General features: G+C 39.7%; 1 long non-coding RNA gene across 1 annotated transcript; it reads left to right on the top strand.

The window, feature by feature from the left end:
* The first annotated feature begins 2,934 nt into the window (after positions 1–2,934).
* Positions 2,935–15,017, top strand: LOC146892209 (uncharacterized). Its single transcript, XR_015004671.2, has 2 exons — positions 2,935–3,123; positions 13,241–15,017. It is a non-coding gene; the product is annotated as an uncharacterized LOC146892209 (long non-coding RNA).
* Positions 15,018–25,143: the final 10,126 nt, after the last annotated feature.

Genomic DNA, 25,143 nt, shown 5'->3' with positions numbered 1-25,143 from the left:
AAAAGTATACCTCCTCGCTCATTTCAGATTCCATCAAGTTGATAATCATGGTCAGCCACTCATGGTTATATACCCACGAGGTTTTCCTACAAGCCCACTGGTTTTGTTCAATTTTCCTTTTCAATTGTGACGCGGGGGTGTCACTGGTGTGTGTCACTATTGGTCTTCTCAGATGGCTGACGTATGATGTGTGGTGTCTGAGAGATTAGAAGGAAATGAGAATATTCTGCCCCATAGAAATCTGGGCTCTTAAGCTCTCTCCCATCTATGCTGCTGGCTCAGCTGCCTCTCTCATTGCTTATGGTTTCTCCAGAAGCAATAGACTATTTAAAAAAAGAAGAAGAAGAAGAGACAAATAATCTTATTTTGAAAAGTGAAATATAATTTCCTGCCACTATGCTAATGAAGCAATAAAGTTAGAATTCATAAAGTATTGTATTTAATGAAAATACCGCCAAGAAAGGAATTAAGTGTGGTTCGTTTTGGAATACCCACCCACACAGAGTTCTTCCATTTGTGTACACTTTGGCACTGGATCTAATAGTGTTTGGACCCAATTATTTTAACCCTATAGTAGAACAGTGCCTACTCTCAATAGATTAGTATGTCTTATGTTTTCAAGATCCACATAGAAATATAGTCTCTCCCACTTTCCAATTTGAATCTCTTAGCTATTTGTTTTAGCAGTTACATATAACCTTATTTGCTTTCCTTTACAGATTCTAAATTCACTAAATTTTGTTATATATTTCATTTATTTTAATTTTATTATATATTTATTGTACATGATTCTATTGCTTAAAGAGATTTTCTCTGATTTTCTTTTAAAAAATTTTTATTAACATAAACTAGCAGGTTTCCTTATTGCATTCTTTTTTTTACTAGGTATTGGTTTACTCCTCCCGTCCTCTCCCTTCTCTCCTACATCTTAAATTTTAATCTGAGTTGTTCAGTTAAACTTCAAAGGAATAATAAACTTTAAGGCTATAAACACACTATTTTAATGTCTCTAAAGAGTTTGTACACTTTTTACTTGATTCTCCTAATAGTCTCTTGATTTGAGGTTTCAATTCCTGTAATGATTAAACTCCTCATATTGCCTGACTCTATATTCCAGCATGAGGGGTTTTGTTTGTTTGTTTGTTTTAACTCTTTTTACCAAAGAAGCAGAGTTTGAATTTCCACGTGAATTTGGGTTCAGCCCTGTGAGTGCCAGGCTGAGAGGAGACCTGAGCATGTGAGCTCCAGCTCAGACCTCAAGGGACATACGCCTTTGGTGGTCTCTTCATTTCTCCAGACATAGGAAACCTGTCCCAGGGCTAGCTTGCCCACTGATCCCAGACAGGAGAATGCAGAAGTGCCCTATATAACCCCAGAGGATCTGTACACAAACCCCAAGCTCATAATCAAGGCAACTGAGATGAACCCAACCTAATATGAATCAGAAACACAGCTGAGCCACAGATACGGAGCACAGGATAATAAATAGCTGCTATGTTAAACTACTGAATTTGGAATCATTCCTTACTCAGCGATAGCTAATTGATTCAACTTCTGGTCCTTGAAGAAAGTTTCCTGGCTGTTGTACTATGTCTAGAAAGTTTCTGCCAGTGTAGACTTTGTTCACCTAGTCTGCACAAATATTAAGGGTAAGGTCACAAATCCTCTAGAATTATTCTGTCAATGTCCAGTGTGAACCTATGTTGCTTATTTTGTTATGTATACAATGAGTACTTTTCATATGTTTCTATGAACAAACTCAGTCTATCTTCTGCTAAACTCAGGTTAAAGCCTGGTAATACTAGAACAAAAGGAAGGCAGTCTTAGGCTGCCGGTGCAACTGAGTCACCACGATCAACAGACTGAATGATAAACGCTTTGGTATCTCCCCATGCCTGTTCTGCTTCTCTTAGGGTCTTCCATTGTTCATCTGGACACAATTCACTGTTCAGCTCCTTTACCCACAGGGTCAGTGTTTGCTCCCTTTCTTTTGCAGGTCCATTCCCCACTGTGTACTGGCCTTATGCTGTAGAGCAGTCTCTATCCAGCCTGAATCAAAGATCTTAATGTACCGCCAACTCCCAATTTTGCCTTCTCTCCTGTGAATCCTCTTATGCCCAGGACACTTGTATTGTAGCTGAGTTGAAGAAGTTCCATCATTTTTGTGGCCTTCGTTTGCACTTCTGCAATCCTAGGGAACGGGATGCTTAGAGGACCTAGGTGGCTTACGGGCATAACTTTCTCCAATGAGCCATATCTGTGCATCCATAGTCATATAAACATAATTTTTTAGCTTTGGAAAGAGCATTCAAAACTAGCCATCCCAACACGTTAATTTATGAATGAGGAAGTGGAGCCCTGGCCAGATAACATGGTTGCCCTGGGCCCACCCAGCAAGTTCACAGCAGGACTGATTTGGGAGCCTTGGCTCTTTGTTTTCCTCATTGTCTCTCCTTCAGCTTCCTTGAGGACAGGGAGTAATTTCAGATTCATCTGCTCTTCTTTGTCTTCAGCCGCACAGTCCCGGAACTGTAACCAACACCCAATAAATCTCAGGGAATATCTGTTGACTGGAAACGAGAATGAGCAAGCACCGTTTATGCAGCCAAGAAAGCAAATTTCTGTCTGTTCAGCCAAGAGAACATGAGTGCCACGGCCCCTGGAGGCCTCCCTGCTGCGTGCGGGGGGCAGTGTGACCAGGCAGAGCCGGGCTCTTGAGTTACATGTTTGATCAAAGAGCCAAAGCGGCCCCTTATCTGGCTCTCAGTTGACATCACTGGGTCTTGAAACTCCAGTGCTGCTCACCATGAGGCTCAGTGGGCAATTTGCACCTAATTTCTCACTCACAGTTCAGGATTCGAGTGAAGAAATAGGCTGTGGGCAAGGAAATCATGTGCTATGTTTAGGCAGACAGCCACTAAAAAGCATGCGCTGTGTCAGGTTTCGGCAACAGGAAATGGCAGCAGCTCACCAGGAGGGCCCAGCGAGGGGCTTAGGACAGTCAGACTTGGACTATTGTCATGGCACCAAATATTCTCCCCTCTTTGAGTTGTGAAAGATGAAATACAGTCTCCACCTGCATGGCACTGAACGGAAAAAACAGAGGACCCACATCACCCGCAGGTTTGGAAAGCCACAGTAAGCGCCACTCAGGCACTTCCTTCGGATAATCTTAGAAGGGAAACAAGTTAGCAAAGAACAAGCCAAACAAGGCTAAACCTCAGATGTGCTTGGGAAATTCTGATCAAGGTTTTTTCTTTTAATTTTCGTTTAAGTTTCTTTTCCTTTTCATTGTTTTCAATTTTTTATTGTATAGGTCTTTCACTTCCTTACTAGGTTTATTACAAGCCATAATTTTTTTTCAGGCTAATGTGAATAGGATTGTTTCCCTGATTAGTGTCCCAGTCTTTGCTTTATAGGAGGGCAATTGATTTGGGTAGGTTCATTTTGTAACCTGCTGCTTTGCTGAAAGCATTTGAAAGGTATATGTTCTCTGATACAGGAAAATATGACATATATATGAATTAATAATAAAATAGAAGTCTTTCAAATGCAACTTGAAAAATTTAAATATTGCCAGAAATGTCTAGACCTCCTTACAATTCTGTCCCATATTTTGTGTGTGTGTGTGTGTGTGTGTGTGTGTGTGCGCGCGTGCACTGGAGACATTGCTTATTTTGTTCTTTTGTGCTCTCATAGAGATTGATCTGTGTTATACACAATCTTCAATGACATTTCTCACTATACGATTAATATTTATATTCGCTATTATGTATAATAGTGGGTCATGGAAATTTTAATACTCTATGATATGAACTTCATACCATTTTTATTTTAAATCTGTACCAACCTAGATGAACATTTAGCTGTTTCATGTTTCCCTCTCATGCGTAAGGCTGAAATTAACAGTCTTAAAAATCATTGCAACAATGGTGGGTGGTGGTGGCACAAACCTTTAATCCCAGCACTCAGGAGGCAGAGGCATGCAGATCTTTGTGAGTTTGAAGCCTTCTGGTCTGCAGAGAGAGTTCCAGAAAATGCTCCAACGGTACAGAGAAACACTGCCTAGAGAAACAAAACAAAACAAAAAACCAAAACAACAACAACAACAACAAAGGTTGCAACAAACCTTCAGGAGACTCTGTATTCACTGACAAAGTATACAATTAGTAATGTGCACTTCAGATTTACAAGATGAAGTCAAACTTTTTTTAAAGTTACATGGATGCATTTTCTACCCACGGGACAGTATTGATTTTAGAGTTTGTTAGGGGTCTTTAGCTTGGTCACACCTCAAGGGCTTGTGCACTTTGGACCACTTTTCTGAAAACTTTTAAATCAGTCTCTAGTACTCAAGTCTTGCCGAGAGCAGGATCGCTGTCTGGGCACAGTAGCCTGTACTGACGATAAGGGAGGTCCCTCCAGTCTTCTTCCACTGACTGGGAGGTGGTACCACACTCCCACCTACGGGCTTGTCCTGGGCCTGGCTAACACATTGCTCTCATTTCCAAGGCAGGATATTTCTCAGAATTTTATGGTGTAGGACTGCCAATCCAGTGCTGATGAGGCGATCTGGGGGTGGCCCTAATGGTTTTGTAGACAGAGTCCTTGAATCACAAGTTTTCTAAGAAGCACCCACATCACAGAGGTGGTCCTATGTATGAGAGCTCACATTCCACAGTCTCATCACCACTTAGGCACTGTCAAACTTAATTTTTGGAACCTAGTGAATATGACATCATATCTTATTTGGCAATAATTTATATATCCCTGATTACTAACTAATTTGATCATGTATTGATACATTTTTTTCCTTACACTTTTTCTGTGAAATGCCTTCTCTGGTTTCTGTATGATGTTTGTTAACTGTGGTAAAATATGCAGAAGAAAATTTACCACTTTACAGTTCAATAGTGTTAACTATATCCGTGTGACTGTATAATGATTCTTGCGAACTCTCATCTTAACTGAAACTCTGTAGTCAATAAATAGTTACCCGTTTTCTCCTTCCTTCAGACCTGGAAATTTATTCTTCCTTGCCTCCAGTTTTCTTTTTCCTGTCTTTTTAAATTTATTTATCTTCTGAGTGTGGGTGATTTGAGTGCATGCGTGTCTGTGTACCACTTGTGTACTTAGGGGGCCAGAGAGGGCATTGGATTCATTTTCCAGAACTAGAGTTAGAGAGAGTTGTGAGCGACCACAGGTACTGGGGGCCAAACCTGGGTCCTCTGGAAGAGGAACCAGTGTTCTTCATAACCGAACCATCTCTCCAGGCTTCTCACCTCCAAATTTATCTCCTATAAATGAATGGTTTCTGTAATTCACTTATTTCACCTTAATATAAAGCTCCCATTATATTTCGTAAGGCTGCATGTATAGGTTCATTCTGTTTAAGGACTAGCTAATAAAGCATGGTATGAATACACCACATTTTGTTTTGCACTTGTCCAGGGGTGAAAGGTCAGATGGCTTCTACCTTCTGGCTATTGTAAATGTTTCTATGTATACATGTGTGCAGACATTTCTTTGAGATGCTACTTTCAACTCTTTTGCATACATGTGGAAGCAGAATTGTTCCATCATGTGGTAATTCTAATTGTACTTTTTCTTTTCTCTAAAAAAGATTTATTTTATTTTTAATTACGTGTATATATGTGTCTGTGTAAGTGTATCACACATATGTGGGTACCAGAAGGCCATAAAAAGATGTCTTATCCTTTAGAGTGGATGTTAGAGGCAGTTGTGAGCTGTCTGACATGGATTCTCGGAACTGAACCCGTGTCTTCTGTAAGATCACCACATTCTCTTAACCTCTGAGCCCTTGTTCCACCTTCCACTATGCCATTTTATATTGTCTCCATAAGTCTGATTTCTCTATACTCTTCACTGTTGACCACACTTGGTTTTGTATTTTTTAAATGTGGTAATACTATGCATGTGAGGGGAAACCTTATTTTGATTTTTATTTCCTGATGATTAGAACTATTAACAATATCTCATATGTTCATGGCTTTTTACATATATTATTTATAAGAAAATCCTTTGCCCATTTTTTTAAAAAATGGTGTATTGTTGACTTTTGTTGTAAGAGGCCGCTTGTTTCTTCCCAACTACTCAGCACTGAAATAATCACACAGAAACCACATATTTTCAATGCAGTTTGGCCAATAGCTTAAACATATTTCTGGCTAACTCATATCTTAAATTAGCCCATTTCCATTAATCTGTGTATTGTCATGAGGCTGTAGCTTACCAGGTCAAGTGCCGGTGTCTGTCTCAGGCAGGGCTACACGGCTTCTCACTGACTCCACCTTCTTTCTCCCAGCATTCAGTTTAGTTTTCCCCACCTAGCTCTACTCTGCCCTATCACAGGCCAAGTCAGATTTATTCATTAACCAATAAAAGCAACACAGAGACAGAATGATCTCCCACACCAGACTTTTATGAACTTGTTATATATTTGGGATATTTTAAGACAATATTTTATTAAATCTTTTAGAATTTCATGTACTGTATTTTGATTTTGATTCACCTCATTCTTTCCTCATCTCCTCCCAGATCCAGCCCCTATATTGAAATACCAATCAATCCCTTATCAAATATACTACTTGCAGAAGTCCCATATTATATAGATGTCTCTTTCAATCTTTAGACTCTGTCCTTGACAGTTATAAATGTCAATAAAGTTATATTTGTCTGTTTTTACTTTGTTAATTATGTTATTGCTGTAACAGCCAAGAAAACATTTGAAATCCAATATAATGAAGTTTATTATCTAGCATTTCCTGAAGATGTTATACCATTTTAAATCTTATGTGTGTTTCTTTGTCCAACTTTGAATTAATTCCTTTTATATATGGACATCCAATTTTGCCCACATTTGAAGAGATTGTCTTTTCCCTATTTAATGGTCTTGATTTTTTTGTTAAAAGGCTTTTGGCAATTATAATAAAAATTTATTTCCCTCATCCAGTACACTGAACTGTACATTTTTCATTGCCAATACCACATTGTTTTGATTTCAGTAGCTTTGTAATAAGTTTGAAATTGAATTCTGGGACCTCTAGCTTCTTTTTCCAGAGTACTTTGGTTACTGAGAGTCTCTATAAATTCTATATGAATTTTTTTTTGATTTAAGGGTTTTTTTCAGAAAAGGTGTTAGAATTTTTGTGATAATCACATTAAATTTGTGGACCAATTTTGGTAATATTGACATTTAAAAATATTCAGCTTCCTAATCCATGAACATAGGATACATTTCTATTTAGTCCTTCCTTGATCTTTTAAGAAAAATTTATAGTTTCCAATGTAAATGTCTATTATCTCCTTGGAAACACTTATTTGTGGCTATTTTGTTATTTTAGTGCTATTATAAATGTCATTTTCCTTCATTTCTCTTTTTGATTTCTCATGGGTAGGAATAAGCTATTTTTTTATTTATTTTGTATCCAGTTACATTGCTGAAGTTATTACTAGTTCTAACAGGAGTGTATGTAAGGGGGGATTTTCTTTGAGTATTTTTTAAAACATATTTTTAAAAATTGGAGTCCATAATTGTTTCCCAGTGTCTAATGCTTTGTGTAGCATGCAACAAAAATCACAAGTTTCCCTCCTACTACATGGCTTCCCTCCTATCCCTTTTAGGTATTTCAGAATAAGTAAGAAAAACTCAAATTTAATTATCAAAGCCAGTTCTTCAGTAAGTAGTTTTGCTGGATTAAGATGCTATATGAGTTTGGTTTTGACTTACGTTTTCCTGATGATTAGTAATATTTAGTATTTTCATGCCTTTGTTGGCCATACACATGTTTTTTTCTGAGAAACATCTATCCGTTGCCAACATATGCTCCCTATTAAATAGATTATTTGTTTTCTTGATGAGTTATTTGAGCTCTTCATTCTTTCTGAATATTTACCTCTTGTTGGATGAGCAATTTGAAAATATTTTTGCAGATTTTGGTTTTTTTTTTCTTTGCTCTGCTGAGTTTTTCCTCGGCAATGAAATAGCTTTGAGTTCCATGTGCTCTCACTTGCCTCCTTCTGCTTTTGCTGTCTGTGATTTGTACACTTGGGTAAAATCTTTGTTTCCACTGATGTTTCTATGGTGTCTCTTTGTCTTTCCTTCTAACAGTTTTATAATTTCAAGTTTTACATTTGTGTTTTTGTCCATTTTGAGTTTATATTTGTAAATATTTTATAGATTTGTTCATGGAATAAATAATTTCCTCCTCTGCACATGGATACATATGTAGCTTTCCCCACACCTCTTACTGAAGAAACTACTCTATTTCCAATTCACGTTCTTGAGATGTTGATATAAAATCGAGAGTTGTGAGACTATGGATTAATTTCTGTATTTAGCTATGCTCTACTGACCTGTTTCTGTTTTTCTGCCAAAGCTATGCTGTTTTGGTCACTATTTTTTTGAAGTATATTTTGAACCTATTTTGTTCTTTTTTTTTTTTCTTTTTCCTTAGAATTGCTTTAGCTCCTCTGAATAGTTTTTTGTATTTCTTTATGAATTTTTAGAATTGTATTTTGTATTTCTGGGAGAATATTGACTTTTGGGTGGGAACTGCGTAGACTCGTAGATTGCCTTTGATAGCATGGAAATTTTAGCCATATTAGTCTTCACACCCACAAAGGTATGTCTTCTGAGTTAGAGTGTCCTCTTCAATTCCTCTCACCAGTAGTTTGAAAGTTTTATTGAAGACATCCTTAACATCTTTGTGAGTAGAACTGCTTTCTTATTTTTACTTTCCATAAATTTTTTATTAATATGTAAAATGCTACTGCTGTTTGAATGTTTTTTTTTTATCTCACCACTATACTGAATTTGTTAGCAATTCTAATTTTGGGGGGGTCATCTGTCCTGGTTTGAGTTTTTATTGTTATGAAGAGATACCATGACCGCAAGAACTCTTATAAAGAAAACATTTATCAGGGGTGACTCACAGCTCAGAGGTCAGTCCATTATCATCATAGTGGGGCATGGTGCACTGCAGGCAGAGGTGGTGCTGGTAGCTGAGAGTTCTACATTTTGCAGGCAACAGGATGTCTCCTGATATTTCTTTCCACCGTGGTTTTTAATTGATTTTGCTATAAAGTCTATATTAGCACCCTCCTCTAGTCACAGCAGGCACTATTTGCTGAAAGAAACTATTGAAAACTTTAGCAGCAGCCACTTGGGTCTTGCTATCTTTCGGTTATTGGCTAAACAGCCCAATGATTTTCCATTTATTATCTTTAGATTTAATTTTTATTTTAAAATCGAATTAATTTGTAAGTTATAGAAATTTAATTCAGCAATAGCATACCATCATATTCAAATCAAGAATTTATGACTCGGTGTGAAAACAAATCCTTCTAATCTCAGCACTTGACAAAGGCTGAGGGATACTAGTCAGAGCTGAGCTATATAAACCTCACACACACACACACCACACTCTCACAGGCACACGCACTCACACATATGTCAGACACACATACACATGAACACACGCACGTGCACACACACAGATTTTGTGGCTATCAATTTCCTTCAATGTTTCACTCCTGTTCCATTCCCACGTTTCTTTTCTTTGAGGCAGGATTGTACTATGTAGTCCAAATTGGATTCAATCTTAATCTTTCTTGTGTTGGTCTCTAGAGTTTTAGAATTGCATCTATATGGTCATTCTTTAAATAAATAAATATTATTTATTTATTCTTTAAATAATAAATATTATTATTTATGTATTTGTTTATATATTCAATGATTTATTTTGAAATTAGATCTTGTTATGCCATGAATGTTGAAAATCCTGGGCTAAAGTAACCCTCTTGCTTTAGCATCCTCATAGCTAAGAGGACCCAGCTATTATCCTACAAGTGTTGAGACATTCAGTTCTAGATATTGTATATTGACTATTACGATTTTTCTCTTTATCCCACATACAATGTATGTATACAGACAGACAAATTAAAACTATATATGTATATACATATATGTATATATACTTTAAATTTATATAAAACACGTATATTTTCACATTTGTAGAGGTGAATTTGGTCAAAGCACATTGTTTACACCTATGAAATTCTGAAAAACTACATATATATTCTGTTAGCATTGTCCTTAGTATTTTATGGAAATGGTACTAGCTTTGAATTGTGCTGGTTGGTTATTTACTAATTTATATACAATGATGCCCCCTATTTAGGAGTTCTTTGGACTCTCTCTCTGTCACTCTTATTATGGAAACACAGTTGTGTTAGGCACAGCACAGCATTCAGCATGCAGTACCTTGTGTTGCCTCTTGCTTCTGTCTCACAGTTGTTAACTGTCTGGCTTCTCTTTCCTGCTTCTTTTAGTGTCTCTTGCCTTCGGCATAATGAAAGTTTATTATTGCAATTTTTATTATTGTTGCGTGGACTCCTCATCATTAAGTAGCCTCTATATTCCTTTAATTGTAGATGTATTATTTTGATGAAGTTTGCAAAATTCTCAACCAATACGCCTTCAGGTTTTGTTTTTTGTTTTTGCCATTGTTGTTTTTTTCCATTCCTTTATGAGCACCAGTCGCTTACTGTGGGACTTTCATGGCTTGAATTTTAGAATGTTGCAATTTTATTTTTATCTAAATATCTCTTTTATACTTTTCATCTCCTTGTCCTTCTGTACTGCATTCAGAATAATTTCCTTAGATCTGGGTCCAGGCCTGCCAATTTTTTTATCCAGTGTGTATAATCTGGTTTTAAATCAATTTACTAGTCCTTCCATTTCAATGGCTATATTTTCTCTCTAAAATGCACTCAATAATTTTTCTGTGTGAACCTATTTTACAGTTAATAGTTCCTTCAGTTTAAAATATCTAACCTTCAGTTATTTAGGCATCTCATCACAACTTTATATCTACATCTGAAGCTATAGACTTTAGTCCCAGATAATCTGAATCTATTACAGCCTTTTTTCCTTCCTGATGTTGACATATTTCCTAAATTCTTTCATATTTGGCTTAAATAATGAATGTACATACTACTGTACTTCATCATAGAGAAATTGAAAAAAATGAGCAAATCAAAATAAATAAACAAATAAATAGATTCTTTTGTTTTCTCCACTGAGAGCTTGGAATTTCTAGTTGAGTCTCTGTACAATTCAGGTTCTAGTTCCTTACCAGAATCTCAGCCACATGCTGCCAGTCATACTGTGGATACATTTTTTCCCCAATCTTCCCAAGTGTCAGTATTTCCCCTTAAAGAGTGAAGTGATTCTTCACATAACCTACATAAGCATGCATTAAAATATTATCTGTGATTTATCTATGGTCTGCTGGTATTTGTTGATGAGAATATCAATATTTGAAAGGGGAAGGAAAACAATATTAACCCTCTTCTACTGTCATACATATAAAGTAACTCAAAATGGCTCAATAGCCTATCTGTAGCTTGAGCATCATATATATATATATATATATATATATATACACATATATATATGTATGTGTGTGTGTGTGTATATATATATATATATATATATATATATAATAATTAAAAGAGGGTATGACAGATCTTCCTGACCTTGGATTTGGCAATGGATTCTCAGAAATGGTACAAAAAGCATAACGGTATGAACTAAATGTTTATGTCCCCCAAATCCATATTTCGAACTCACAATGTGACAGTATGTAAAGATGAGGCATTTGTAGGGAACTAAGTTTAGATGAGATTATGTGGGTGAGGCCGCCAGAGTGTGATTAGTGCCTCTCCTCCTGACAAAATGTAAGCTAGTAAGGAGGACCACATCGTCATCACCACAACCAACAGCAAATCAGCTGGGACCTTGATCTTGGACTTCTTAGCTCCACACCTTTGAGAAATGTTTGTTTTGTTGACAACACTCAGTGTGCAGTGTGTTGTTATGGTAGCACAAGATGACTAATATAGATCAGGGATACTGCTTCAACACACACTTCAAATGTAGAAATGTCTTTGTGTTTATGTGATGAGCACAGTTTGGAGATGTATGACAGAAATATGCACATTAAAGGTGATTCTGGTTAGAGCTCATCATAAAAGATAGAGAGCTAACAAGAAGATTTCTCTTCTGAGAGGAAACATTAAAGGCATACTCAAAACTAAAATAATTCTCAGACCAAACGATTCAATTCTATGGCCCATAAGATGGCTCCTGAGGTAAGGGTGCTTGCCTCCCAAGCCTGATGACAGGAGTTTGAAGCCTGGAACCAACACAGAGCACCAACTCCCACAAGTTGTCCTGTGACCATTATGTATGTGCAGTGACACACACGCACGCACACACACACACACACACACACACTATACAGATATAAATATTTTGAGGATTTGAACCTTTTTGTGACTCATCACTACTTCCTTCTTTTTTATTTCTTGCGGGGGTGGGGGGAGCACCTTTCCCATCCCTACCTTGTCACTGGCTGGAGAAACACAGTGTTTTCACAGGCTTAAGGCTGGACAGGAATCATGCCCCAGAATGAATCTGTACTCTGGTTTAATCTAGCTCTAATTAGGATGATGCTTATCTGAGATACTGGATAGTAAGCTTTAGAACTGATGACAGTTTCAGGAAGTTCCTGGCACTTGTGTGTTCTTTATTTCTTAAGCTTTTTAAACTTGTGTTTCCTTCCTGAGTCTTGAAGAGAATCCCTCAGGCTAGAATATTTCAATCTGTAGGAAATTGCTACCCGAGGCCATAGGGGTAATTTCTGACATGATTTTATGTGTTTTGTGACTGTTAATATCCATAACACTCAGAACAGCTCCACGAGACAGGTTCTATCACCACATCAGACTGCACATCAAGAACTCAAGCCCAGCTATTAACTCACATAGATTGGGGTTAGGTCTAGCTCTTGGCTCTGTCTGCCCATAAACGCTCCCTTACCGAAGTTTCCTCAAGCCAAACATTAGCTAGTCAGAAGGTCTAGGGCACAAGATTCTAGGAAAAGCTGTGAGAAGAAAGCAGCTGAGGCCCTGGTAACCTCCAGACACGCTCTGACGAGAAGACTGAACACAGCTCATTTCCTGATGCCCACCTTTTCCTTGGTCACTCACTTCCTCTTTCAGAGTGTCCTTCTCCTTTCTCATACAGTACCTACACTGCCATTGTTTATTTCTGGTGATATGTATAATAACCTCTAACATGCCAGTCATTTATACACAGTCCTTCATCCACACTGCTTTTGGAAATAAAGCATGCTTCTTTATTTCTTTACAGATGCACCCCACAGTGCTAATTCAGTATGGCATTGCTACCAAGAAAAGAGGTGGACCTGGGATTGACAAATTTCCCTCCTGTGCCTACCGGTAACCTGCTCCTCAGCCTCCTCTCCATGGACTCCCATCACCCTCAGCTCCATCCATCACCGCTGCAGCTCAGCCTGCTGATGTATTACACTAACATATCATTAGTGCAACGGCAGAGCAAGGAGCTCTGATGATGTATTGGGGCCATACATCATCAGAATGAGTCACTCTGATGATATATAACTCAAAAGATGGTACTATCCAGGGAAATGTGGACATAGCATAAATCAGGGCCAATGTGAAAGAAGAAAATCCAGGACAGCCTTGGAAGGAAAATAAAGGTTCAGGGGTCTCCTGCAGAAGGGGTTGAGAGACAAAACTAGTAAATTCTTAACGGCTCAAATGGAAGCTTTCTGTTAGCAAGGGGCTCTCTTAATGACTAAACCAGATCATCTGCATTCCCGGGTGACACTTGCATTTCCTTCCCATCTGGAATTCCGTTTGGTTTCTGCATTCCTGCAAAGCCCCCTTGTCTTGATGGAGACACAGTGTCCGTCAGATCAAAAAGGGGATAGTCCAGGTCTGGGCTTCATCATAATCCTTGTGGATCCCTCATCTATAAGGTGGACTGGAGAGGCTTTGCCGACCACAATGCTTCACGCTGACCTTGTTTAGAAACTCTTGCCTTTAGCCACGGGTGAATGAAATTCCTTGACTCAGGAATGAGTGAGGATTTGTCAGTCTAGTGTAACAAACAAACCAGAACCCTGGGAGCCTAGAAGTTATACACTCTTAGAACACAGCTAAGGAGTTTTACCTATAAGATAGATCTTGATAAAACCATCTTTGCTTTTCTTATTTCAACAAAGCAGCAGAAAGAGGAGGAGTCTAAACAGTCACCTAAAGCCCGGATTGGATTTTCATGATGTCAGCTTTTGGATTGAACCAGAAAAGATGACACTTGAATTCGGGACAAAACCCTACATTTTTTTCCAGCTTGGTTCCATTCATAGGGTGGAAAGCTGGAGAAATGTAGTCAGCTTGCCTTCCTCATCCTTGGATTGGAGGGGTGTATAGCCAAGAGCATCAGCCTCTTTGTAATCTTAAAAAAGTGGTAGATAAAGAAAGCCTTCCAAGAGGGAGTGGAAAGCCATAGGGCAGAGGGGGAGGTAAGACCACACGCAGGCACACTGGAGGAAAATTAACATTTGGGTTTAATGCTTTATTTAATGCCAAACTGTCAACTTGAGATCTGAGGCCCATGCAGACTGATTCTGTCCTTCGACCCATACCAAAAAAAAAAAAAAGAAAAAAAAAAGAAAACTAAGCCTAGGTGCTTCAGGACTGGAGAGCATCAGAGCTCAGCCCTTGGCATCTGGGATCCATTATAAGCAAGAGGTCTTCCTCTGGGGGTTCCTTTCCCTGGTCCCCACCCACACTCCTGCCAGAGAGGGGGTTGCTAGTGAAGACTCCCCTGCCAGCCCCGGTGCTGTACTGTGACTCATTGCCTTTGTTTATTGCAAACTCTGCAGTGGACTTTGTCCTTGAGCTGAGGGCAATCACAGGCCCTCCTGGCAGGGTACAAAAGGGCCTGAGCCCACCATAAAACACAATGGCGCCCCTTTCCCTCCCTGTGGGAAGAAGGGGGGCTTCACCACCTGAACAGCAGTTAAGAGAACAAAATGCATTATTTTTTTATTGTTCACAAATACTTACGCCTTCAAAGGCTTTTAAACATTGAAACAAAACAGATCTTGCCTCTGTTCTTTATTTATTTTTTGGTGGGGGGGGTAGCCAGGGGAGGAGAACGAAGGAGAAGATAAAGCCAGTACTTTCCTTGGGAGTTGTTTATAAATGACCAGGACTTGAGAGGGATCCCATAATGCTTTGGGGCTGTTACCTACATTTCTTTTCTGGAAGATTTCCCTCTGCCTGTGCTGTACAGAAATGTGAAGACTGGGACATTAGGCAGCAGGGTCTGGGACTGTATGAAAAGTCAAGGAAGTGGCCACAAACAAGTTCTTACAGGCTAATGCAACCTAGTGGTCAGCTGAATGACCATGGAGAAGATGCCGGAATTGTACCAACTAGCATCAGTCAACTCCGTTGAAGGAAATCTTGAGTCAAGCTGGGTGGTGGTACAATCAAGCTTGCAGGCTTGGCCCACTAGGTCTGCAGCTGAGTTCTATGCCATTGGCTTGATTTGTCACCAGACCTGCCAGAGCCTGTGCGTGCAGACAAGAACGGTGCCAGGAGAGGTGCCAGCAGGTCCCATGGCTATCCGTATCAGCCATGTTTCCGTACTTGGATTACGTGATTTCCCATTCAATATTTATAACACTGTAGGGTTTCCCAGCAACCCGTGTTCAGTTGAGGAAACTGAAGCTGGCACTTCTGTGTCTGTTGCCTCCTCCTGACTAGGAAGTAGCAGAATGAATTCTAACTCAGTTTCCTTTGGTGTCTGGTGCGGGAGAATTGTCTGTATCTGTCAATCATGTTTTAAATAAACGCTGATTAGCCAGGCAGGAAGTAGAAGTGGGTCAATCAGACAGGAAGTAGAGGCAGGGCAATGAGAACAGGAGAATTCTAGGAAGGAGGAAGCCCATTTCTCCCACTCCTTCCCAGATCACCGAAGAAGCAGGATGTGACCTGTCCTGCTGAAAAAGGGACTGAGCCATGTGGCTAACATAGACTAGAATAATGGGCTAATATATGTTATATGAGCTAATATAAAGCCTGAGCTAATGGGCCAATCAGTTTATCATTAATGTAGACTCTCTGTGTAATTTCTTTGGGGCTTTCCGGCTTTGAGAACTGGGCAGAATGGAAATCCCAACAAGTCTGCCCTCGTATTACAGGGGTCTAAGACCAAATTTCAGTGCTACATGCATGGAGGCCTTGGATCTCCTCACTACTTCATTCCCAGAGGATACAAGATAATGACATCTTAATAATATAGGTCAACATACTAGGCCCATGTTCACTTCTTCTTCATTCCAACAGGTGCCCCCTCTTCCTTTCACTTTTACTTTATTGTTACACACACACACACACACAGAGAGACACCTCTCTATTTCACATATGCGAAATAATTATAATTGAAATCTTTCTTGCCCATTTTTAAAATGTTCTGGGGGAAAGTCTGAGCCCATGTCAGACAAAAGTGTCACAAATATGGAACGATAATTCTTTTCTCTTAATGCTGCTTTCAGAGTCTGTCTTTTTGTATCTAGCTTTTCATAGCCATGGATTCAACCAACCATGAATTGAACATATTTGGAAAAGAAGTTGTTTGAATTCATATTGTCTGTTTTTCTTTGCTTATATTTTATTTAGTATTTATTTTATTTCTGTGCTGTTTGACTCAGTAAGATGCCAATGCTAAGCCAGTCCACATAAGAGTCTTGAGCACCCATGGGTGTTAATTACTCATAAGAGGATTTGGAACCAGCTTTTTTTGGATATAAAGAGATGGATTTTTTGTTTCTTTGGTTTTTGATAAAGTAAATAGCAGAAAAATAGTAGTGAAGACCAGAGGCTGTGTATGCAAAGCCACCAAACAAAGGCACAAAAAAGCCAGGCTGATGGTTTGTGGTGATTTCTCCTCCTTATTTGGCACAAAACTTGGACTCTACCCAACACATGAGTTTCCAGCATGAGCTCTGGGACAGAACCTTGAGCACACACTTTAACAACTCTCCCCTTACACAGTGTCCTGAGCCAGTGCCACACAGAAATAAAACAATTTTGCTTCTTAAATTATCAGAATCTCTAAAATAAAGAACAACAGTAACAATAAAAACAACCTTGCAACATTATCTAATGCCCCACCCTTCAACATAATAACACATGCTTTTACAAGATGGAGGTGCACGGACTAATAAAATATATGGTTTAATTAACTAAACTTATGCTGTAATCCACATTAGAAGGCCATGATTTAGCACACACTCTCATCCTCAGGACAGAATAATGCAAACAGCATAATTAAAAGTTGATGAGAAGTATATTTATTGGGCACACAGAAAGAAGAGACACCCAGATTTATGACACGCAAAGTAAACCTTTAGTTTACAATATAATTAATATTTTAAAAACCACAGTGTGCATATAATGCAGCTGTAGAGTCCTCCTCCGTGGAAGGATAATTTCTTCTGTGCTGATCTTGGCCCTGTTTAATAGTAAATTATGTTCCTGGGCATATACAAATGTAACATGATCTATTATGATCTGGAGATGATGCTCATTGAGATGTCTGCAGCTATGATAGATCACAGTTACATGTCTCTGAAGACATGGAGGATGGTTGAAGGGCCAATTATTTATCTGTGGCACAAATTCCATGCCTATTAGTCACACACGCAGTGACGCAAAATGAGGGTATGCCACTACATTTTAATCAATCCCTGCTCAAGAAATTCCCTCCTTAGCGTAGAGCTGAGGTGTGCAGCAGCTTGAAGGGGGAGAGGAGAAATGTGGGAAAGGAGACAGTCTGGGTCAAAGGGAGGTAAGCAGGGACAGGCTCGAAGTCAGCAGGAGTGCCCAACATCCATTTGGCTCTAAGGTCTCATGGATGTTTTTCAGATAAGGATAAATGTTTAATTTCATACAATGACCACAGCAACCTGTGGTATTTTATTCATGCCTGTTATGTAGACTGGAAGGTTGAGGCTGAGGATAACAACCGTATCAGAATAATTAGAACCTGAGATCTGAGACAAGTCTGTTCTACCCAAGGACTTGTGGAGCATCTGGGAGAGAAGTAAATAATACTTCTTAACAATCAGGCCCACAATTCTTGTATAGGCTCCCAAATTAGTATAGATTCTATGCAATAGACGCTCAAACCTTGACCCCAACTATGAGAATGTTCCAACTAGAATACTACCATTTAGTAGATATACTTTCACATGAGGCTTTAAAAAAAAAGAATTGCATATATATATATATATATATATATATATATATATATATATATATATATATATATATATATATATATTACTCTATACTTGGAAGACAGTAAGATGCCCATTTTCCAGACCCTGTTACCCACTCTGCTTAGATTCCACTTTATCCTGTGGGCTCTACTGCATGGGGATGGAGCTTTGCAGGGTATTATTTCTTCTGTCTCTTCTTGCCTTATTACCTACAAGAGCACCTTGAGGGTGTTAGAAAGTTATGCCTGGCTAAATTTGATCATCCAGTATACATGCATCACACATCATGGGCAATTACAGCCTTTCCAAGAGGAGGGGCCAACAGTGAGGTACACATCTGAATGATGTAGGTGGGTCTTCTGTATTTCTGTTGCTTTCATTGGCTAATTAATAAAGAAATGGCTTGGCCTGATAGGTCAGAACATAGGTGAGAGGAGTAGACAGAACAGAATGCTGGGAAGAAGGCAATGAGGCAGACACCATGGCTTTCCTCTCCAAGATGGATGTGGGTTAAAATCTTCCTGGTGCTACACAGATTATTAGAAATGGGTTAATCAATTTGTAAGAGTTAGCCAATAAGAGGCTACAGATAATGGGCCAGGCAGTGTTTAAATGAATACAATTTGTGTGTAATTATTTCAGGGTAAGCTAGCCGGGATCCGGATGAGAACGCAGCCTGCTGCTCCGAGAATGCAGCCCACTGCTTCTTCTACATATGGCACCCAGCGTGGTAATGAACTCCACGTAAAACCTGAGAGGGCTTAAAAAAAAGAGAGAGGGAAAGTGAGTTTAACACAGCTTTTTGCTGTTTGCTAGGACATGCCGTAGAGAGATTTCCTGTTTCAGCAATAGCAGCAGAAAAAAAGCTGCACCATTTTAAAACAAGGCTTCCTGGGCCCTGCCGCTGGTGCAAACTCCGGCTATGGAGCATTTCTGGGCCCGGACATTTGTGTGCCCACTCGGGGTCGGGAATAAAGTAGCTGAGACCATGCCCATGGCTCGACTCTTCCTGCCTGAGTAGGCAGCGGAATCAGGTCTACTAGAAAGTGGCGGTTTTGAAATACCAGTTTCTGGGTTGTGCCGCCATCGCGATCTCTGTCTGGCTCCTGCGGGTGACAGAGTTTTTGAATGGAGCATTTGGAGTAAAGTGCTACGATTTGTTTGATGGCAACTAGACTCACTGTGTGCCTAAAAGGCGGTCATTGCGTGCTGCAGCTCAGAGGCACAAGCACCTCCGCCATGCTAGCAGTGCAATGTGCAAGACTCAGAGGCAGGAGCAGCTCTGCCGTGTTGGACTAGGTGGGGCAAGCAGGCAGTACCTGTTTTTGACCTAGGAATGTCACAGCTTTGATACTTAAGTGCTTAGTGATTTAAAACTCTAAAGCAAAAATGCTCCTGGATGGTAAAAGATTACAGATTCACAATAGGACAGATTCAGATATAAATGACCTCTAAATGGGTCATAGTGTCACATAGATTTAGACATAAGTAGGCTTGGGAGAGAGAAGAAAAAGAATATAGAGAATAAAGTTAATGCCTTAAAAAAGGGGTAAAGTCTTTAAAGAGACAGAATAAAGTAAAGTGATAGAGTAAAAATAAGCCATGTAAAAATGGAAAATTCACAGAGAGTTTAGATTCTGTATGTTGTGTTTTCTATGAATTTTTTGACTGTAAGGAGCTAAATACAGAGAGACATTCCATTGTATGGGCTGCTAGGCTAAACCACCATGTATATTATTATAAGGGTATTATAACTTCAGAATTTGGATCTAAGGATATGATATTTTGAAAAGAGATTCTTCTTTTGTTTTCACAGAGGATGAGACCCTGTGGATTGCTTCTATCCCAATAAGGTATGACAGACCACGTCCTCCTGAAAGATTGCTATGAACACCTTCAAAAAATTACTTCACACAGGATACACCATAAAAGACCTGATTAACAATGCCCCTATACAGCAGGAAGAAGTTTGGAGAGAAATAACTACGTCCATATTCCCAAACATTGTTTATAAATGTTCTTTTACATTTAAAGGGGGATATGATATAAATATGAATAATTTGTATTGGTATGAATTTTAAGGTCAATTTTGTTATATGTATATGTATTTCTGATCTTTATTAAGGTATTATGATTGTGTAGTTCATTTAAAAATGTAATGTATAATTAGGAAATATAGGTTGTTAATGGATAATCATCAATAATAGTCAAGCTAGTACTCATGTTAGTTAGATTTTCTAGATGCGCATAGATATATTTCAGATAGGCATTCTTCAAACCTTTCAAAGACTACAGAATATGGCATTTAATGTTTTAATAACTTAGGGTTTTCATGACAGTGAGACACATCTGCTCCTGACAGCACCAGTCTACTTCAAGTGGAAGATGTGCATCGAAGAGGCTCCTTATGGAGTTTGATAGCCATTTGGGCAAGAACCTGCTCTTGCCTGGACTGTTGCATAAACTGGACACAGAGAACCCACAGAGAAAGGACTGCTGAACTTGCCTAAAGGTGAGATGGTCTTTTGGGGTTCCTGATTCATTAAAGAGTCTGTGAGACATTCTGCAGGACACAGGAGATAGTGACTAAACTGCCTTTGAAATTTCCTGCTACATGGAAATGTCTGCTGGATACTATGGGCCTGTAGGCTGAAGATGGATGCCCCAATGATACAGAGGAACTTTGGGTGACTGTACAGTCAGTGAGATGTCTCTGTCATTTCTAGAGTTTTGGAAGTTGCTTATTTCTTGTTTAATTAGGTAATATTATATCCTTCTGGAGTCTTTGATGGAGTTGAAGAATAAATAGATAGTTATAGTTTTCCTTAATTATGATAAAAGATAAAATAGATATAGATATTGTAACTATAATTCTTGCTTTATAACTGTTTTGCTATATGTAATTTTACTATGTTAAAATGAAAGCCTTTCTTTTTTTGTTTAAACAAAAAAGGGGAAATGATGTAGGTTGGTCTTCTGTGTTTCTGTTGCTTTCATTGGCTGATTAATAAAGAAACTGCTTGGCCTGATAGGTCATAACATAGGTGGGTGGAGTAGACAGAACAGAATACTGGGAAGAAGGCAATGAGGCAGACGCCATGGCTCTCCTCTCCAAGATGGATGTGGGTTAGAATCTTCCCAGTAAGCCACAACCTCGTGGTGCTACACAGATTATTAGAAATGGGTTAATCAATATGTAAGAGTTAACCAATAAGAGGCTACAGATAATGGGCCAGGCAGTGTTTAAATGAATACAATTTGTGTGTAATTATTTCGGGGTAAGCTAGCCAGGATCCAGGCGAGAACGCAGCCTGCTGCTCTGAGAATGCAGCCTGCTGCTCCTTCTACATCTGCGCTCCTAGAAATCACAGGGGCACGAAACTCTTGCTTCAGCCACGTCTTAATCTGAACCTTCTCTCCCAAGTTTCACAGTAGAAGACTGGAAGAATCCAGGTCAACATCACTCTGCTTCCTATTCAGCTGTAGCCCAAACTTACGGTGGAAGCTAGCATGACTTCCTTTGCCTCAAGAAGAGGCATTTGGTTTGAGGTTGAAAGGGGATCCACTGGATCCGGAGGAACACCAAGTCCCAAGAAGGATATGCCATGTCCTGGGGATGATCTTTGAAACCCTGTCACTGCTGGTCTGTGGTCAGGATGAGACTCTACCCAACTTTCAAATGAAGCTGTTTTCCAGATTTCTGTGAAACTGAGAGAAATGTTTACTAAAACCCTAATATTGGAGATATTCTTAGGAAAGAAGAGTGCAGATGAAACATGAAATAAATTTAAGTGCAAAGTAGATAAAGAAAATAATATGAGTGCTTCTCCATTATCTGGTTCATTACACTTTTTAGTGCTTATTAAAATGGTTAAATGATTTAATTTTGTTTGGGAAAAACCAGGATAAAATGGGGAACGAGAGATTAAAGAGATAAGCTGCTGAGGTTTCCATTTTAGAGCTGGTTTCAGAATAAGGCTACAATGAGAAAATTAATTTGTGGGTCTCTCTGGAGAAGCAGTCGACACCAGGCATACAACACATTCTATTTGCCTTTTTTTTTTTTAGCTTAATTGGCATACCCTCCTCTAGGGAGAGCTCAGGCTAAGCCAAATAGGAGGATAAATCACCTTTAGTGTGGGCCCCTCCTGGGTCATGGATAATTTTTCTGACAGCCATGTCAGATCAGGATGCTAATGGACCAGCCGACTCCTCCGTATACCAGCACTGAAAATGTAATTTCCTTCCTATTAGCACACCTACTCTGAGATACACACTTCTCAAAGTAGCTAATAAAGGGCCTTGGTGCAGCTTGGGCAGAGAAACTAGAGGAAGAGACTGGACTGTTCGTGGCCAAGGCAGGTGTTAGGCCTCGCTCCCAGCCTACACTTTGGTTAGCACTGAGGGCATTTTTCATCTGGTCTGTCTGAGATGTAGGATCTTCTAGTTGGAAGCTGTGAGTTATTCTCCTGCCTGATGTGGAAGGTTGTTGTTGGTGACTGCTGACTTGAAGAGATGCTAAATTTTCATGGTAGTGTGTTTTGTATGCAAAATGTCTTGCATGTGCTAGTGTGTTTGAACACTTATGGTCTAAGAGCCTTTAAAAGATGAGATCTATGGCTGGGCAGTGGTGACACATGTCTTAAATCCCAACAGAAGCAGGCGGACCTTTTTGAGTTCAAGGCCAACCTGGTCTGCAGAGTGAGTTCTAGGACAGTCTCCAAAGCTACACTGAAAAACACTGTCTCAAAAAAAGAAAAAGAGCAATGAGTCCTAGCTGAGGGGCTTGGCTCACTGGAAGCAGCACAGCCTCACTTCCTGTTCATTTCCTGATTCCTGACTACAGAGCTATGTGTCCAGCCAATCTCCTGTTCCAGCCATCACGCCTTCCTTACTTACCATGATAGACTGTATTCCCTCAAACCATGAACCACATAAACCCTCCCTCCCTTCAACTGCTTCGAGTCAGGCAGTTTGTCACAGTAATGAGAAAAGTATCACATGTCACAATTAATATTAAAAAGCACAGTACATGTTTCTGCCATGTACTACAGCTTGAATGTTGTTGGAGTTTGTCCTTCAAAGTGTCAGGTGTTAGAATCTGGGGCCTAGTGTGGCAGTATGGACGTGGTGGGAACCACGGTGGAGGTGGAGCCGGAGTCAATGAAGAGAGTCAGATGCTTAGCCCTTGAAGGACTGATCTTATGAACTGAATGGATGAGAACGGGTTGCTATCAAGCTAGTGTGGCTGCCTGGTTCCCTCTTGGCTTCTCACCTTCCCGTGTGATCCCCTTCTGCATACTGCTGGCTTCCCATTTTTTCCTCTGCCATCCATGTTGTGACACAGGTGACACAGGCAGAGCAGGGGCTTTCTCACCCTTCTTGATGCTGTGACCTCTTAACACAGTTCCTCACACCATGGTGACCCCAACTAGAGCATTATTTTCATTGCTACTTCAGAACTGTAATTTTGCTCCTGTTATGAATCATAATTTTAGTATCTTGCATGCAGATGGTCTTAGGTGACCTCTGTGAATGAGTCTTTGGACCCCTTTGGATGATAACCCACAGGTTGAGAGCCGCTGAACCTGAGGATCCCTGACAAAATGGTGGCTGAGGTAAGAGGAGAAGGTAAAGCGAGATCCGGATGAAGGGCATACTTAAATCCTAGCCCAGAACTACACCCTAAATCCGGAAACTGCAACTCAAGGAATCACTATCTCACTTTTGAAAAAAAGACATCATAAAACTTGTCTTGACCCACCTACCATCTGGAGTCACCCTCATGACCCCAAAGCCACAGTTAGTAGAGGCTTGCTGATTGGTCGGTGGGGAGGAGGTCCTTCCTCAGTCAACCTGTGTAGTCTCCCTGTTCGATTGCTTTTCTGTGAGTGGCATTTCTACCATTTAGCATTGTCCAAATAACTTCAGGTATGCAGTGAGCATTAATGGCATACATTAAGCTTCCAGTACTTTACTTGGTATATTAGTTCATTTTGTGTTGTTATCACAACAATTTCCGGAGACCAGGTAACTTAGAGAGAGCTTTGTTGTTGTTGTTGTTGTTTTGTTTTGTTTTGTTTCCAATTCTTGGTTCCCTTCCACTCTCACTTCAACTGTGACTATTTTTGTCATAAATGATAGTCAGATCAAAGGTTAGTGATTCCATGTACTCTTATTCTGAGAGAAGGCTTCTGTTGCTCAAGACAGAAACAATTTGTCCCTGCCCCCGCCCTGCTGGGTGTGCCTGACCCTCACACACTCAGTCCAGTGAGTGAGCACTTCTCAGCAGCATATTGATATTGTATCTCTCCTCAGCAGGGGGTGAGCTCCTCATGGACAAAGACATCATCTTGGGCATTATGAGATGAGTCTTACAGACACCAGTGGGCCTGGTATGTAATCGCTCTTTGATAAGAACAGCTGAATGGATTGAGGATAACAAGATAAGATCCTCTCCTCAGGAAAATTAAAGGAGATAGGAGAATATATACCCATTTCCAAGGTAAGGTAGAAAGTGCGGAATCCCTGAAGAGACGTGCATGATTGAACGTGATGCTGGTTTAATGGATGAAAGAAAAGAAAGGTGAAGAAAAGGGAGTCGTGTGTTCTGTGACCATGGAAAGAAGCTGACAAGACAAGTCAGGGCCTTGGATAGTCCTTGGCAGTGAGGCCTCACTATTATCTCCCAGCCGAGTACCTAACTGTTCACAGACCGTTCGTGCTGGATGCAGGGTATTTGCTACTGAGATGCTGTGCACTCTTCCCATTCTCTCTGTTACCAGGAGCTTCCACTTCATCCACTATGAGCACCCTCATTCATAGGAAAGAAACTGATGGGAGATGCTGCCTCTGGCCATCCACAGAGGTAGGGAATGCCATTCCGATGCCAGGAAGTGGGGCTGACTTGAACCTGTGCCAAGGATGAGCTAAG

The sequence above is a fragment of the Myodes glareolus genome, chromosome 12, assembly GCF_982192425.1.
Source record: "Myodes glareolus chromosome 12, mMyoGla1.1, whole genome shotgun sequence".
Lineage (NCBI taxonomy): Eukaryota > Metazoa > Chordata > Mammalia > Rodentia > Cricetidae > Myodes > Myodes glareolus.
This window is presented reverse-complemented; position numbering and strand designations above follow the sequence as displayed.